The sequence below is a fragment of the Patagioenas fasciata genome, chromosome 4 (genome assembly GCF_037038585.1).
Source record: "Patagioenas fasciata isolate bPatFas1 chromosome 4, bPatFas1.hap1, whole genome shotgun sequence".
Classification (NCBI taxonomy): Eukaryota; Metazoa; Chordata; class Aves; order Columbiformes; family Columbidae; genus Patagioenas; species Patagioenas fasciata.
The window spans coordinates 18,587,144-18,599,504 of record NC_092523.1 but is presented as its reverse complement, the minus strand read 5'-3'; positions in this window follow the sequence as shown (position 1 = coordinate 18,599,504).

Sequence of the window (12,361 nt, the reverse complement as noted above, 5' to 3'; positions counted from 1 at the left end):
TGGTGTTATGGTTCATTTTGGTTTGATTTTCTGATGATCCACACGTATGATACTGAAATCTCTGCCACAAATATAGTATTTATTCATACACCATCACATCTGTATGTGGTAAATGACCTTTTGGATAAAAAGGTTGTTTGTGTTTTTTTTTTTCTTTGTGGTCCCTGTTAATCACTGGAGTGCTTTCTCACTTTCTTTAAGAGATGTGTTTATTCTTTCATGCACTTAACAATCAAGTGAGATGTTTTCTCGGTTTGCTTAAATTGTATGGGATGTGATCTTCCCACCATCACACTCTTTCTCACTTTGTAATTTATAACAAAGAGCTGAATGGGACTTTAGAAGTGGGTAAGAGAGGCTATTCTGATGATTTTCCTCAAAAAATCAGGCAAATGCACTGGCAATGTTGACAGTTGTCAACTATTTGAAAAATACCATCAGCATTAGATTTTGGTCAATGCTGGTATTTCATAATCAGTTTTATCCAACCTAAACAGTTTGTATCTGCCAATAATGAGAAGTTGTGAGGACATTTGCAGAGTTAAAATAGGGCTGCATAAGGAATGCCTTTGAAATACATTAGTACAAGAGACCTTTTGGAAATACAGAAGGAAAAAATGATAAAAATGATGCTGGAGAAGGGAAGATTTCTATTTTATTTCTAAGTGTTTTAACTAAGCCCAACAGACTTTCACAAAATCATTACTGTTCCACAAGACTGAAGGCAATAGAGGAACGGACATCTTATATCCATAAATTTTACAAGCTGGTAAATGTTCTCAGAAAAATGCAATATTTGTAAAGCAAACCATGCACGTCATTGAAAATCACAATGCAAAATGCAAACCAGCATGCTCACCTCCATAATGAGAAAAAATAACTACTTTTCTGAGCATGGTTCATTTTTAGTTCAATGTTTTAGTATCATTTTATACCTATAGCTGCTATAGTTGCTTTGTGAGTACGGAACAGACTACAGCTACATTCAAGCATGGCAGAAGGTAGTAGTACAATTCCTAAGTCAGTAGGAGGTATGAACTGCTGCATTGCATGAAGCAAAATACCACTGATGAGCTCTGTGGAGTCAGCAGCTCCCACTGAGCTCCTGGAGGCACAGAAACGGTTGGGTTCTGAAAGGACAGGTAAGACTCCAGTCTCTGTGCGAGAGCAGGGCTTAGTTCAGAGTTCAGTCAGTTTTCTGAAAAATGCAAAATAAAGAATTACGGTACAGTGGTGTGCATGGCACGACAGGGAGTCTTGCTGTGCTTTGAACGTTGAATACATGGACTATGCTGCTCACCTTGCAGTGAGATACGGTGTGTGAAATGAGGGTCTGAGAGACACCTGCTGAATTGTGGATGTGGATAGACGGGCATCACTCCATCTCTTGAACTGGGACAAATCACACTACCTTTGGCTCTCAGGGAATTGCCTTCATGCAAGGATCTCCACAGGGGTGCTGCCCTGGCATTGGTGCAGCACCAGCAAATCCGTTCCCGTGCTGGGGCACCCCGCACAGGCATCACCGTGTGCCTGCAGAGGTACACTCGCCACCTACATTCCTAGAACTGAGAAGGAAAAAACTACACCCTTAAGGATATATTTTTCTAACTTGCATGTTAAGAGTTGGGAAAAGAGAAGTCCTAAGGTTAAACACACATCCAGTCCCTGCTGATTCCTACAGTAAAATCTTAAAGTGGTTTTTATTACACTTTGCCTATGAATTTGCAGCTCCCCTGCTCCTTGAGTAGCTTCCTCATTATTACCTGGCCTTGGAATTTCTAAGATCTTGCTGAAAATTAACACAGGGACTGTGGGTCAAAATACTTGTGATGAAGTTTGTTTAAAATAAAACACTTTTCCCACTGTGTCCCACTATTTTTGGTACTTGTAATAGGAATTAGTCTGTGACATTTTAAACCTATTCGGTGGATGGACAATTCAGAAGGAAAAATACTGTAAGGTCTATACGATATATAAATCAACAAAACATGACAAATTTTAACATTTTTCTCCATCGTGATGATACCGCTTTGTAGTCTTAAATATGGTGTCACAACGGACTATTATTACTGTACACTTGTATAGCATTAGCTCCAGTTATTAGGAGTTTTTCCTGTATGTATATTTTTAGTTTGTTTAATTTAACTGCCATAAACCTTTCTTAATGCTTGAAAGTAAGTAAAAGACAAAAATACTAATAATTTGCAGGCAGTTTTTATCATTAAATGAAATGCAATCACTTACATGTATGTGAGTGTGTTCATGTGAGCATATAGAAATATGAAAATGAAAGCTGACTCTGAACTGATCACTTACTTTTCCATAATAATAATACTGAACCAATTTGAATAGAACCAGTGATTAATTAATTATCTCTCACTGCTGATAAGAGCAATATGCAAGTTGACTTTTTTCATTAGTCACAGTTAAATAGTTAATTACTGAGAGGGAAAAGAATTCACCAAAGCAAAATGGATTCTGAGGCTTATGAAATTAAAACAGAGGCTTATTGGAATATGGCTAATTAACAAAAACACCAAAGAAGACAGTCACGTTAGACCTTTTAGTCTGAGCATATTTATGCCTTTGTTAAGCTAATTCATTTGGTATTGTTTAGGTTTGGTACTTGGCCAATGCCAGTTTGGAAATGGTGGAGGGAGCATTTCTTCACAAGTACAGACTTTTGAATGTGGAAGGGAGTTAGCACTTGAATTTTTGTCATAATTGCATTAATTTACATTGTCAACATTTTCCTCTCTATTTGTAGCATTTATTTTTTTAGACAATAGGTGTTTTTTGCTGGTTTGTTTGCTATATTTTGCTAAATACAAGAAAGCGATTACCAACAGCCTTAAAAATGGATTAATTTTTCTTAACATGTTTGGTCATTCTTTTTATTTCTCCAGTACCATTGAAAAGTTAGAAATTCTAGCTGGTCTCTCAAAAAGTTCACATTTAAAACTGAAGTCTCTACGAGTGTTTTCCTCAGTCTTCAAATATCATTCCCCAGAGCTTTTATCCTGATTTAAACACTTTACATGCTTTATAAATAGTACTCTATAAAAAAGAAATTATTCTACAGGGTTTGGCAGTAAATGTGAGCCACTGAACAAACTGTAGACACCTAATTGTAGTTTTAAGGTTCCTCTGCAAAGATTCAGGTGCTCCAGGCACTTTCATCGATAAATGACGTATCAGATGATTAGTTCAATGCCTGTCAGAAGTTGATGGACCTGTGAATATTCCCTTATATCCTCAGTGAAAATTGGTGTGAAACAGCACCATTTCAGTTGAACAATTCCAGATAACAGTCCATAGACACTAGTAGATTGCTTAATTTTTTCTGTAATACACCAGAAATTACTTGATTGCCTATTATTAAGTGCTAAATTGCTCTAAGAGCTTTGGATTGGCAGATCAAAGTTCTGTGTAAAACTCAGAGACAAACTGTCAAGAAGCGGACTGACCCCCAGGAATACTTTCAGGTTTTGATGTTGCGGAGTGACAAAAGTGCATATAGGAATGACACCCAAATTTAGGAACTGAATGAGGCTTTTAGGGGGTATCATAGAGTACACAGGTCTCTACCATTAGTGCGCAGATATGGTGCTTGGGTATGATTCTTGAACTAAGGTGCAACGCTGAGCTAAATCAAGTAGTTGCATGGGCAACTGCAGCTAAATTCCACACTAGGTTTTTTAAATGTTCTGAAGGTTATCCTGCTGATTTGAAATAATTAGGATTGCTCCACTTTTCATCACTTACTGAAGTGTTTAGAGCAATGGTTTGGTAATACTTGTGTTCCTCTTGTACTCATGACTGTACAAAAACAATGTTCCTATCCCCTGTAGTTAGCCAGTACAATTAGGAGTCAAAACAGACCACTTATCCACCTCTATCAATGAACTGAACTACCTCAAAAGTGCAATTAGAATTAAAATGAGACATGTCAGGATTTATTTGTTACTGTTTCTTCTAGATTTTCATATTGCCATTAATAATGGCAGCTGTTCTTTATCCTGGTGATGCCAATTGCTCAGGAAGGACAATTCATTCCATTGCCATCACTCAGATGGTGGCACAGTCACAGCTACTTCTGTAAAAATTACTACTTCTTTATGGAGAGAGATCCATTCCCACTAGTACAGCCAAAAAAGTAAGAGTTAGGAAGCTATATTTCTTTGAGTAACTGGACCTAAATCTGAGTTTTATGACAGTTTATTTCTTGCCTCCTTGCTGTTTGCTGGAATCTTCATTCCTAATTTGTTTCAGGAGTCCTTACCCCAGCATGTCGATAGTTAAACACCTAAGAACAAGATTCACAGGAAGTACCAAAGTTGAGCAGGCAGTGGCCAGCACTAGCTCATGGAAAATGTTAAAGAGAAAGCTGTGGTTTTAGAGAAAAGTAGGAGCCAAACACTTGGAAAAAGAAAAGAGGGAGCTGGATATATATGTGTGAATTCTTTTCTGGAAGTCACAGTGCTCAAAGTGTTCAAAGGTAACAAAAGGGTTTGGAAGCAGTGCTGGAAGCCTCACTGAGTTACAGAAAACTCAGGTTCAAAAATCTGCTCCTGCCTGATTTGGAGTATAGGCTTGAACCCACCCTCTCCTGCTTCTCAAACCTGCCGAACATATGATGGTATATTCAAGTGTTACTCTCAGCTGCTTCAGGATATCTCAGTGATAATCCTAATTGTCCCAGAGTTCCAACTTTTATTAATTATTATTTTCTCCAAACAACAGGTGTGGGTACATGTAAGTAGAAACATAGTGAGAGAATGTGTCTGTGAGCACAGCAATCCTAAAAGATGATGTGGTACCCAATGTCACAGAAAATAGTTACAGAACTAGAAACAACATATTCTGTATGTAAACCAGAATCTGTCTTTAAAATAGGACAGGATAGTCAAAGATGACAACTTTATCACAGCTTTGCATGCACTGAGAAATGTTCACTGTTGATTTATATTGCAGGTTGTTTTATATAATGCAATGAGTGCTACAATAAAAAAGGCGAAGTAGGGTGGCCTTTCTGTTCCCTCTGCAGAGAATGCCATTATTCTCTTCCTGCTGATTTTCCTGAAGTTGGAATTTGCTTAAAAACAGTTTTTGTGGAATAATGTTTTTCAAATGCAGGACAGACATTCATGAACTGCGCTTACCAAATGATTTTTCTCTAAATATTTGAAAATGAAAACTCACTACTAAATTTCTAAGGCAGAATAAATAAGAATTTAAATTCTCCTGAGGAAAGTAATTACACAAAAGTCGAAAACTTGCAGCTGATTATAAGGGTGCTGCTATGAGAGCTGACTTGACATGTTTTCCCTATCCGGGTTGCACAGGAGAAAGAAAAACAACCCAGGTGAGACACAAGCTGCAGTTTTGTATTTTCCCACTTGGTGGCAATCATTCACTGCATTGCCTTCCCATTGCTACGCTTTCTCTGCATTCTGCAGCCTCTCTCGGTTTGGGGAAAAAATCAAAGTTTTCTGTTATTCCAAATATCAAAGGTGGCAAAATAGGAGAATTTGTTAAGTGGAAATGGAAGTATTTCATAGCTCAGTTGTCAGAGAAATTGTGTTCTTTGTTAGGAAACCTTTTACCAATTTTATCCCACTGTAGGGCACACATCAATAGAGGTATATAAAGCATTGATTAAGAGCAAGTTTACTGAACTTAGCAGCCCTGCCCAGAATGAGGGAAATGATAATACAAAAAAGTTCTCCACGAATTCATAAAGAATCATGAAAGGTTTTTGTTGTTGTTTGGCTTTTTTTTGTTTGTTGTTTTGTTTTTGTTTTGTTTTTTGTTTATTTAAAAACCCAACAACAACAACAAAAACAAAACAAACAAACCCCACAAAACAGAAATAAGTCCATGTGCTTAGGACTTCTTAGTCTGCAGAAAACATGCTGAGGCAGAGGTCCTCTTGTTCTGGCTAGCCAAACATATGTCTGCAGATGCTTTGTCTTTCATAACGTTAACAGATCTTTCAGCTTTTTCCTGAGTCCCTGAGGTTCCCTTTGCTGGATCAGACATAGGGGAGAGCTGCAGTAAGAGCATCAGGCTGTGCTCTGAGGCACACATAGCGTGGATGCATTGCTTCACAAAAGCATTTAATATCTTCCACACACCAAGCACAGCTGGCACTTGAGATAACAACTCCAGGCATGGTAGGAACAATTTCTTTGTTTATGACATAGAGAAGGTTTGAAAGACAGACTTAAGGTCCATAGGACTCAATTCAAGCGGGTGGCTGAGAACTAGTAAAGCCTAGGAGTGCTGGCTGTAGTGACGGTGATGAGAATGGGAGCTGTGCTAAGTCATGAATAAATACTACAGACAGAATCAAAACTGATGGTAGTAGTAATAGTTTTCTCTTAATCTTTTATCTTATCAGAAAGTGGTGTAGCAATAGCCCAGATTCCCTCTGTCTCTGCCCACACAGGAGTGGCAAATGGGGGAGTAAAGCCAAACAAGATAGAAATGAAACAAACAAACAAAAAAGAAGATAATCTTTCCAGGAAAGGTGGTAGGAGGTGGGAGAGGGGAAGGAGCAGTGCACTGGGGCTCCAAGTGAAAACAGTGAAAAAGGATCACAGAATCACAGAATGTTAGGGATTGGAAGGGACCTCAAAAGATCACCTAGTCCAGTCCCTGCACTGGATGAGGTTACACAGGAAGGCATCCAGGCGGGTTTTGAATGTCTCCAGAGAAGGAGACTCCACGAACCCCCTGGGCAGCCTGTTCCAGTGTTCTGTCACCCCCACTGTGAAGAAGTTTCTTCTCAAATTTAAGTGGAACCTCCTATGTTCCAGTTTGTACCCACTGCCCCTTGTCCTATCATTGGTTGTCACCAAGAAGAGCCTGGCTCCTTCCTTGTGACACTCACCCTTTATATATTTATAAACATTAATGAGGTCACCTCTCAGTCTCCTCTTCTCCAAGCTAAAGAGACCCAGCTCCCTCAGCCTTTCCTCATAAGGGAGATGCTCCACTCCCTTAATCATCTTTATTGCCCTGTGCTGGACTCTCTCCAGCAGTTCCCTGTCCTTCTGGAACTGAGGGGCCCAGAACTGGACACACAATTCCAGATGTGGTCTCACCAGGGCAGAGTAGAGGGGAAGGAGAACCTCTCTTGACCTGCTAACCACCCCCCTTCTAATACACCCCAGGATGCCATTGGCCTTCCTGGCCACAAGGGCACAGTGGTGGCTCATGGTCATCCTGCTGTCCACCAGGACGCCCAGGTCCCGTTCCCATACACTGCTCTCTAATAGGTCATTCCCCAGTTTATACTGGAACCTGGGGTTGTTCCTGCCCAGATGCAAGACTCTACACTTGTCCTTGTTATATTTCATTAAATTTTTCGCCGCCGAACTCTCCAGCCTGTCCAGGTCTCACTGGATGGCAGCACAGCCTTCTGGCGTGTCAGCCACTCCTCCCAGTTTGATGTCATCAGCAAACTTGCTGACAGTGCACTCTATTCCCTCATCCAAGTCATTGATGAATATATTGAATAGTGCTGGTCCCAGTACTGACCCTTGAGGCACTCCACTAGATACAGGCCTCCCACTAGACTCTGTCCCATTGACCATGACTCTCTGGCTTCATTCCTTCAGCCAGTTCACAGTCCACCTAATGTGGATGTATGGATGGGTGTAGAAGAGAGGGGGAGGAATTAAGAATTAGTATATTGGAGAGGAAACACAAGCAGAGCACAGCAAAAGCTTCAAATTAGTATCATTTAGACTTCCTCTATTCGTGGATTATAGCTCCTGTAATTCAGTCATCATTTTGGTTTCCCACAATTCTACATTCTGATATGAGAAGGGACCTGGAAGGAGAAACTAGAGGATGGGAAAGATTTGAAGCAACTATTAGCACGTCATGAATCAGAGAGGAAGGAGTGGATGGAGTGAAGCTTTTGCTATATTCCTCATCATAGCACACTTTTATATCCTTTATTTGAAATAGTACAATAAAGCATGTGTATTTTTGAGGAAGGAAAAGGGAAGGATGGGGAAAGTAAGGGTGGGGGATGAGTACCTCACTTTACTGCCCAGCTGCAGGCTGCACTGCTGTCACTCGATGCCAGTGTATGTCATCCCACACATTCAGGGTGGCTGGTGTATTTTGTGAGCTGATATAAGTGCTGCAACATGTAGGAGCAGATTTTGGCAACAGTGGGAGCTGCAAGGCTTAGGAAGTAAGCATGTCTCTCGAGAGTTGGTGGAAAAGACTAGAGTTGTTGTCAGAAAGGCTGGGAATGCAAGAGCCTGGAAACTTGGTAGCCTCTGTAGGATAAACACTAATAGTTATACAGTATGGGATGCAAAAGAGAAAATTTGCTGAAAGCTTGCCAGGTGCAGGTATTTACCATGAGGCAAGGTACAGACAAGTGGCCAATATAACATCTGCTACCAGCTTTGAGTTTTGAAAAGTAATTCAGTTCACAGGAGAACTGTTTATTTAAAAATACTATGAGCCATCTCACAGAAAAAAAAAAAAAAAATATTATGTATCTATATATATATTAATAGTATTGAAAATTCTAACAGGAGGAATTTTGTTGAATTAAACATTGGGTCAGGTTAAAGATTAATATGTCATGGTGTCCTGTTATTGAGTGTCCCATCTGAGACAGGCAAAGAGCGTGCCTAGGGAAGACTATGTGAACCAGGGCAACTGTACATAACATTTCCCATGAGTATTCTCCCAGTTTTCAGGCATTTGACATTCAGGAACATCCTGAGCCAGGGATGACTGCTGCATATTCACTAATCTTCAAGGGATTTCTCTCATGTGGATTTCTCCTGTTGAACCCCAGGAGACTATTAGTATTCACAGTAGCCTGTGACAAGGAGTCTCATGGCTCACCCTCACCTTTTTATGTTGGTTGTGAATTTGCTACCTGCTAGCTTTACTTCCTATCAAATCGTTCTTCTGCTCAGACTCTTTCAAGGTTGTAGCAAGAGCAGGACAAGTTTATGTCATCCCACAGTTATTTTTTCGACTGGATAATGAAAAATATGGTGTCAGTTCTCAAAATCTCAATACAATATCTCTGTTCCTAAACTCCCAAACTTTTTAACTTTTCTAGACATCCTGTAAAATTACAATTTGTTTAAATTATGGCAGTTTTCCTAATCAGTAATGTAAAGTCTGTAGGCCAGAGTGTGCTTTGTAACTATCAGATAGCTCAGATTATATGCAGAAATTTTACTGCACACAGGAGACCCCAAAGTGTTTTCTCCTGTTATCCTCCTAATTTCGCTCTTTCTTTTTGATTATTTATTTTGCTACCCTAGAAATAGATATGATTTTTGGACAGGCCACTCCAGATTGTTACCTGTTCCAGCCTCACCTCTCATATTCGTATATTGACTAGCGTTTGTGTAAATTTTCATCCACAAAACTAAAAAACACACTATTTTCATTTGCAAGCCTAATCTAATAAGCAGTGTCCCACTGACACTGGGGGTGAATAGTAGTAAATACACTGTTGTCCTTGCGCAGTCACAAAAGGACTGTATCTGTTAAGACAGATATTGTGTGCACTCCCCAGGTAGTGAAGAAAAGCAGTGAGTTGCAGGGGAGGTTAGATCACCAGTTGGTTGGTTTTTTTTTTGTTTTTTTCTTTGGTTGGTTTTGTTTATTTTGACGAGTTACACTATTGTTTGAATAAGTATTTTTAAGCTTTGTGATTTTTGCTGAGTATTAATTATCCATCAAGGGCAAAGAATGCCACATGAGTGGTTTTTCATCATTTACATAATTCTTTGACTCTAAATAAGTAATAATTATATTATTTACACCATCCTTCTCCACTAAAGTGCAAATTTGCCATCAACTGGTTTTATGATATGGCTTTGAATAATGACAGAAGTAGGTAGAAATCAATTAATAGTTCTTAAATTAAAGAGGCAATGACTGTTTAAACTTACCCTTTGTTTTCTGTTGTTTAACTGGTCTTTTACTTACAGCGACATTTTGCATCTCAGCCGTGAATATTCTGTGTCTTAATATTCTCAGACACTGGACCTTGTCAAAAGGAAAAACAAAATGTTAGTCCACTGCTTTGTCAAGCTCAAGGTATTTATTGGTGAGACAAAACTCTTTAGCTGAATCTGATAGTCAGACTCCAACATATATACGTATTTTAATTTCGATAGGTGTGCTTTTAAAAATCTGCTTATATTATTATTTCCTTCAGTTTTACAGGTACAGATACACTTTTCTGGAGTGCTGTTCCCTGAACAATCTCTAGACCACTAAGAGCAAATCTAGGGAACTGGGTCTTGAGCATCGGCTGTACCAGGAAGTCTGTGCTTGTTCTCCTGGAGCCTGAGAAACTGGGTATAGAGCAGGCACAAATGCTTCCAGAGCCAACATGGGTCCAAAAACACTGTGTGCTTACCCCTCACAGAGCAGGGACTCTGGTGTTAATAAGCCTAAGGACTCATGCCAGCAGCTACTCCACTCTGCACCCCTGGACCTGAAATGATGAGTAAAAGGATGGCAAGAAAGATGTGTGGTGCCACACAGTCAGCAAGAAACCATAAGAGTTCATTAGCTCTCATCAAGGCCTTACTGGGCTTATTAACTCCAGCTCAGCATCACATGAGAAGTGCTCTCTGCAATCTGAAAGCTCAGTAGTTATTTTAATAAGAGAAAGTTCTTATTTTTGCAAGACCCTGAGACATTTCAGACTTAAAATCACTATGCAGTGATGAGGGTTACCCAAATTAGTTCCAGCTGAGCAGATAGGTCTACGCAGCATAACCTAGCTCCTTTCAGAGAGCTTTGCACTAATCCCTGCAGTGGTATATCTGTATTTATGTGACTCCGCCCCAGCACAATTCACCCCATCTCTCAGCTGTGTTTAGTTTTTGAAGTCTGTGAGAATCTGCATGATGCCCTGGCTATTTCACCAGGTCCTAATTCATAAACAAACAAAAAGTGATATATGAAGATACCATGATTGGTAACTAAATTGTGAGATGTTCACCAAGCTGAAGAATCCTGAGGTTCAACTGCACATACACATGCGTTTTGACTATATATGTGGCTACAGGTTCATTATGAGAAATAAAAGTACTGAGAAGCAGAGGTGACAATCGAGGCCTCAGTGACAATCTGTTGATAACAACACATTGGAAACACATCAGATCAGCCAAAGACTTAGAAAAACAAAGTACCAGTTCCAGTGGGTCCTTTTGAAATATTTTTAAGCACTGAAGCAGAACTGTTTGGAGAATGGAAATGAGAGTTAGAAAAGAATTGTGAAAAATGCTCAGACTGCAAGTATGACTATAAAACTTTACAAGCGAACAAAAGTGTTCATGGTTAGAACAAAACAAAAAGAGAACTTCAGATTATAAAAGACAAGTTTCAAGACAGTCTTAACCACAGACAGTGGGATATACCTCTCAACTACAAAGTATTTTACAATCATAAGTCTGAACTTGATCAGGCTGAAAAATGGCATATGACAATTTGTACTGAAGTAATTGTTTCTGCACAGTAGAATACAATAAAACTGATTCTGCCAGGACCAGTTCAGTGCTTTTATGTGCCCTCAAGGCACCATTTATACTCCACTAATGGGAATTTGTGCATTGAAAATTATTATATCCTTAAATCACAACAATTCCCTGACTTTTGTACTTGCAAAACCATAAAATGACTAATTCAAGGCTCCTCCCCAGAAAGTCTAACAGTATTTTTTCACCCCATCTCAAAGATGTGCTGCTGTGTTGGGATGTTTTTTTAGGACCTTTGTGAAGTATTAAAAGATCTTTTATCAAAACAAAAGAGGAGTCTTTGATGAGTTACTCTTTCCCTCCATTGTAAATGTAGTGGTCCATTCCAGATCAGTCAACTTCTCCATCAGCTTACAAAGAAATTTCAAATAGGTCAAATCCCAGATTCTGCCAAAACTCCATTTGTTTGTTTATTTTTTCTTAATTTGACTTGCCAAGGGTTTGTGTTTGACTTGTTGCCATGAATAAAACTATTCCTCTTTCAACAATGGGCTCTCCGGGAATGGTGTGGGAAAGCTAATCCTATTACACAGCTCAGAAGTTCCCACTCAGTGGAGACTGGGGCGAGGCAGCTTATCAGGCACTTAGCAGAGCTGTCAGCTGGTCAGCTCAAGTGGGATGTTCTTTGTGGAGCAAAGCAGACCAGCAGGAGCAGTAGTAGGGTTTTGTTTATTTGTTTTAAGTAAATAGAGCAACAGGGAACTTTTACATCCTTGACCTGAAAGTCATGTTCATGTAAATAGAACACATTAATGGTAAAGCATACTACAGCATCATTAACACACTGGTCAGATGTGTTAATTTATAAT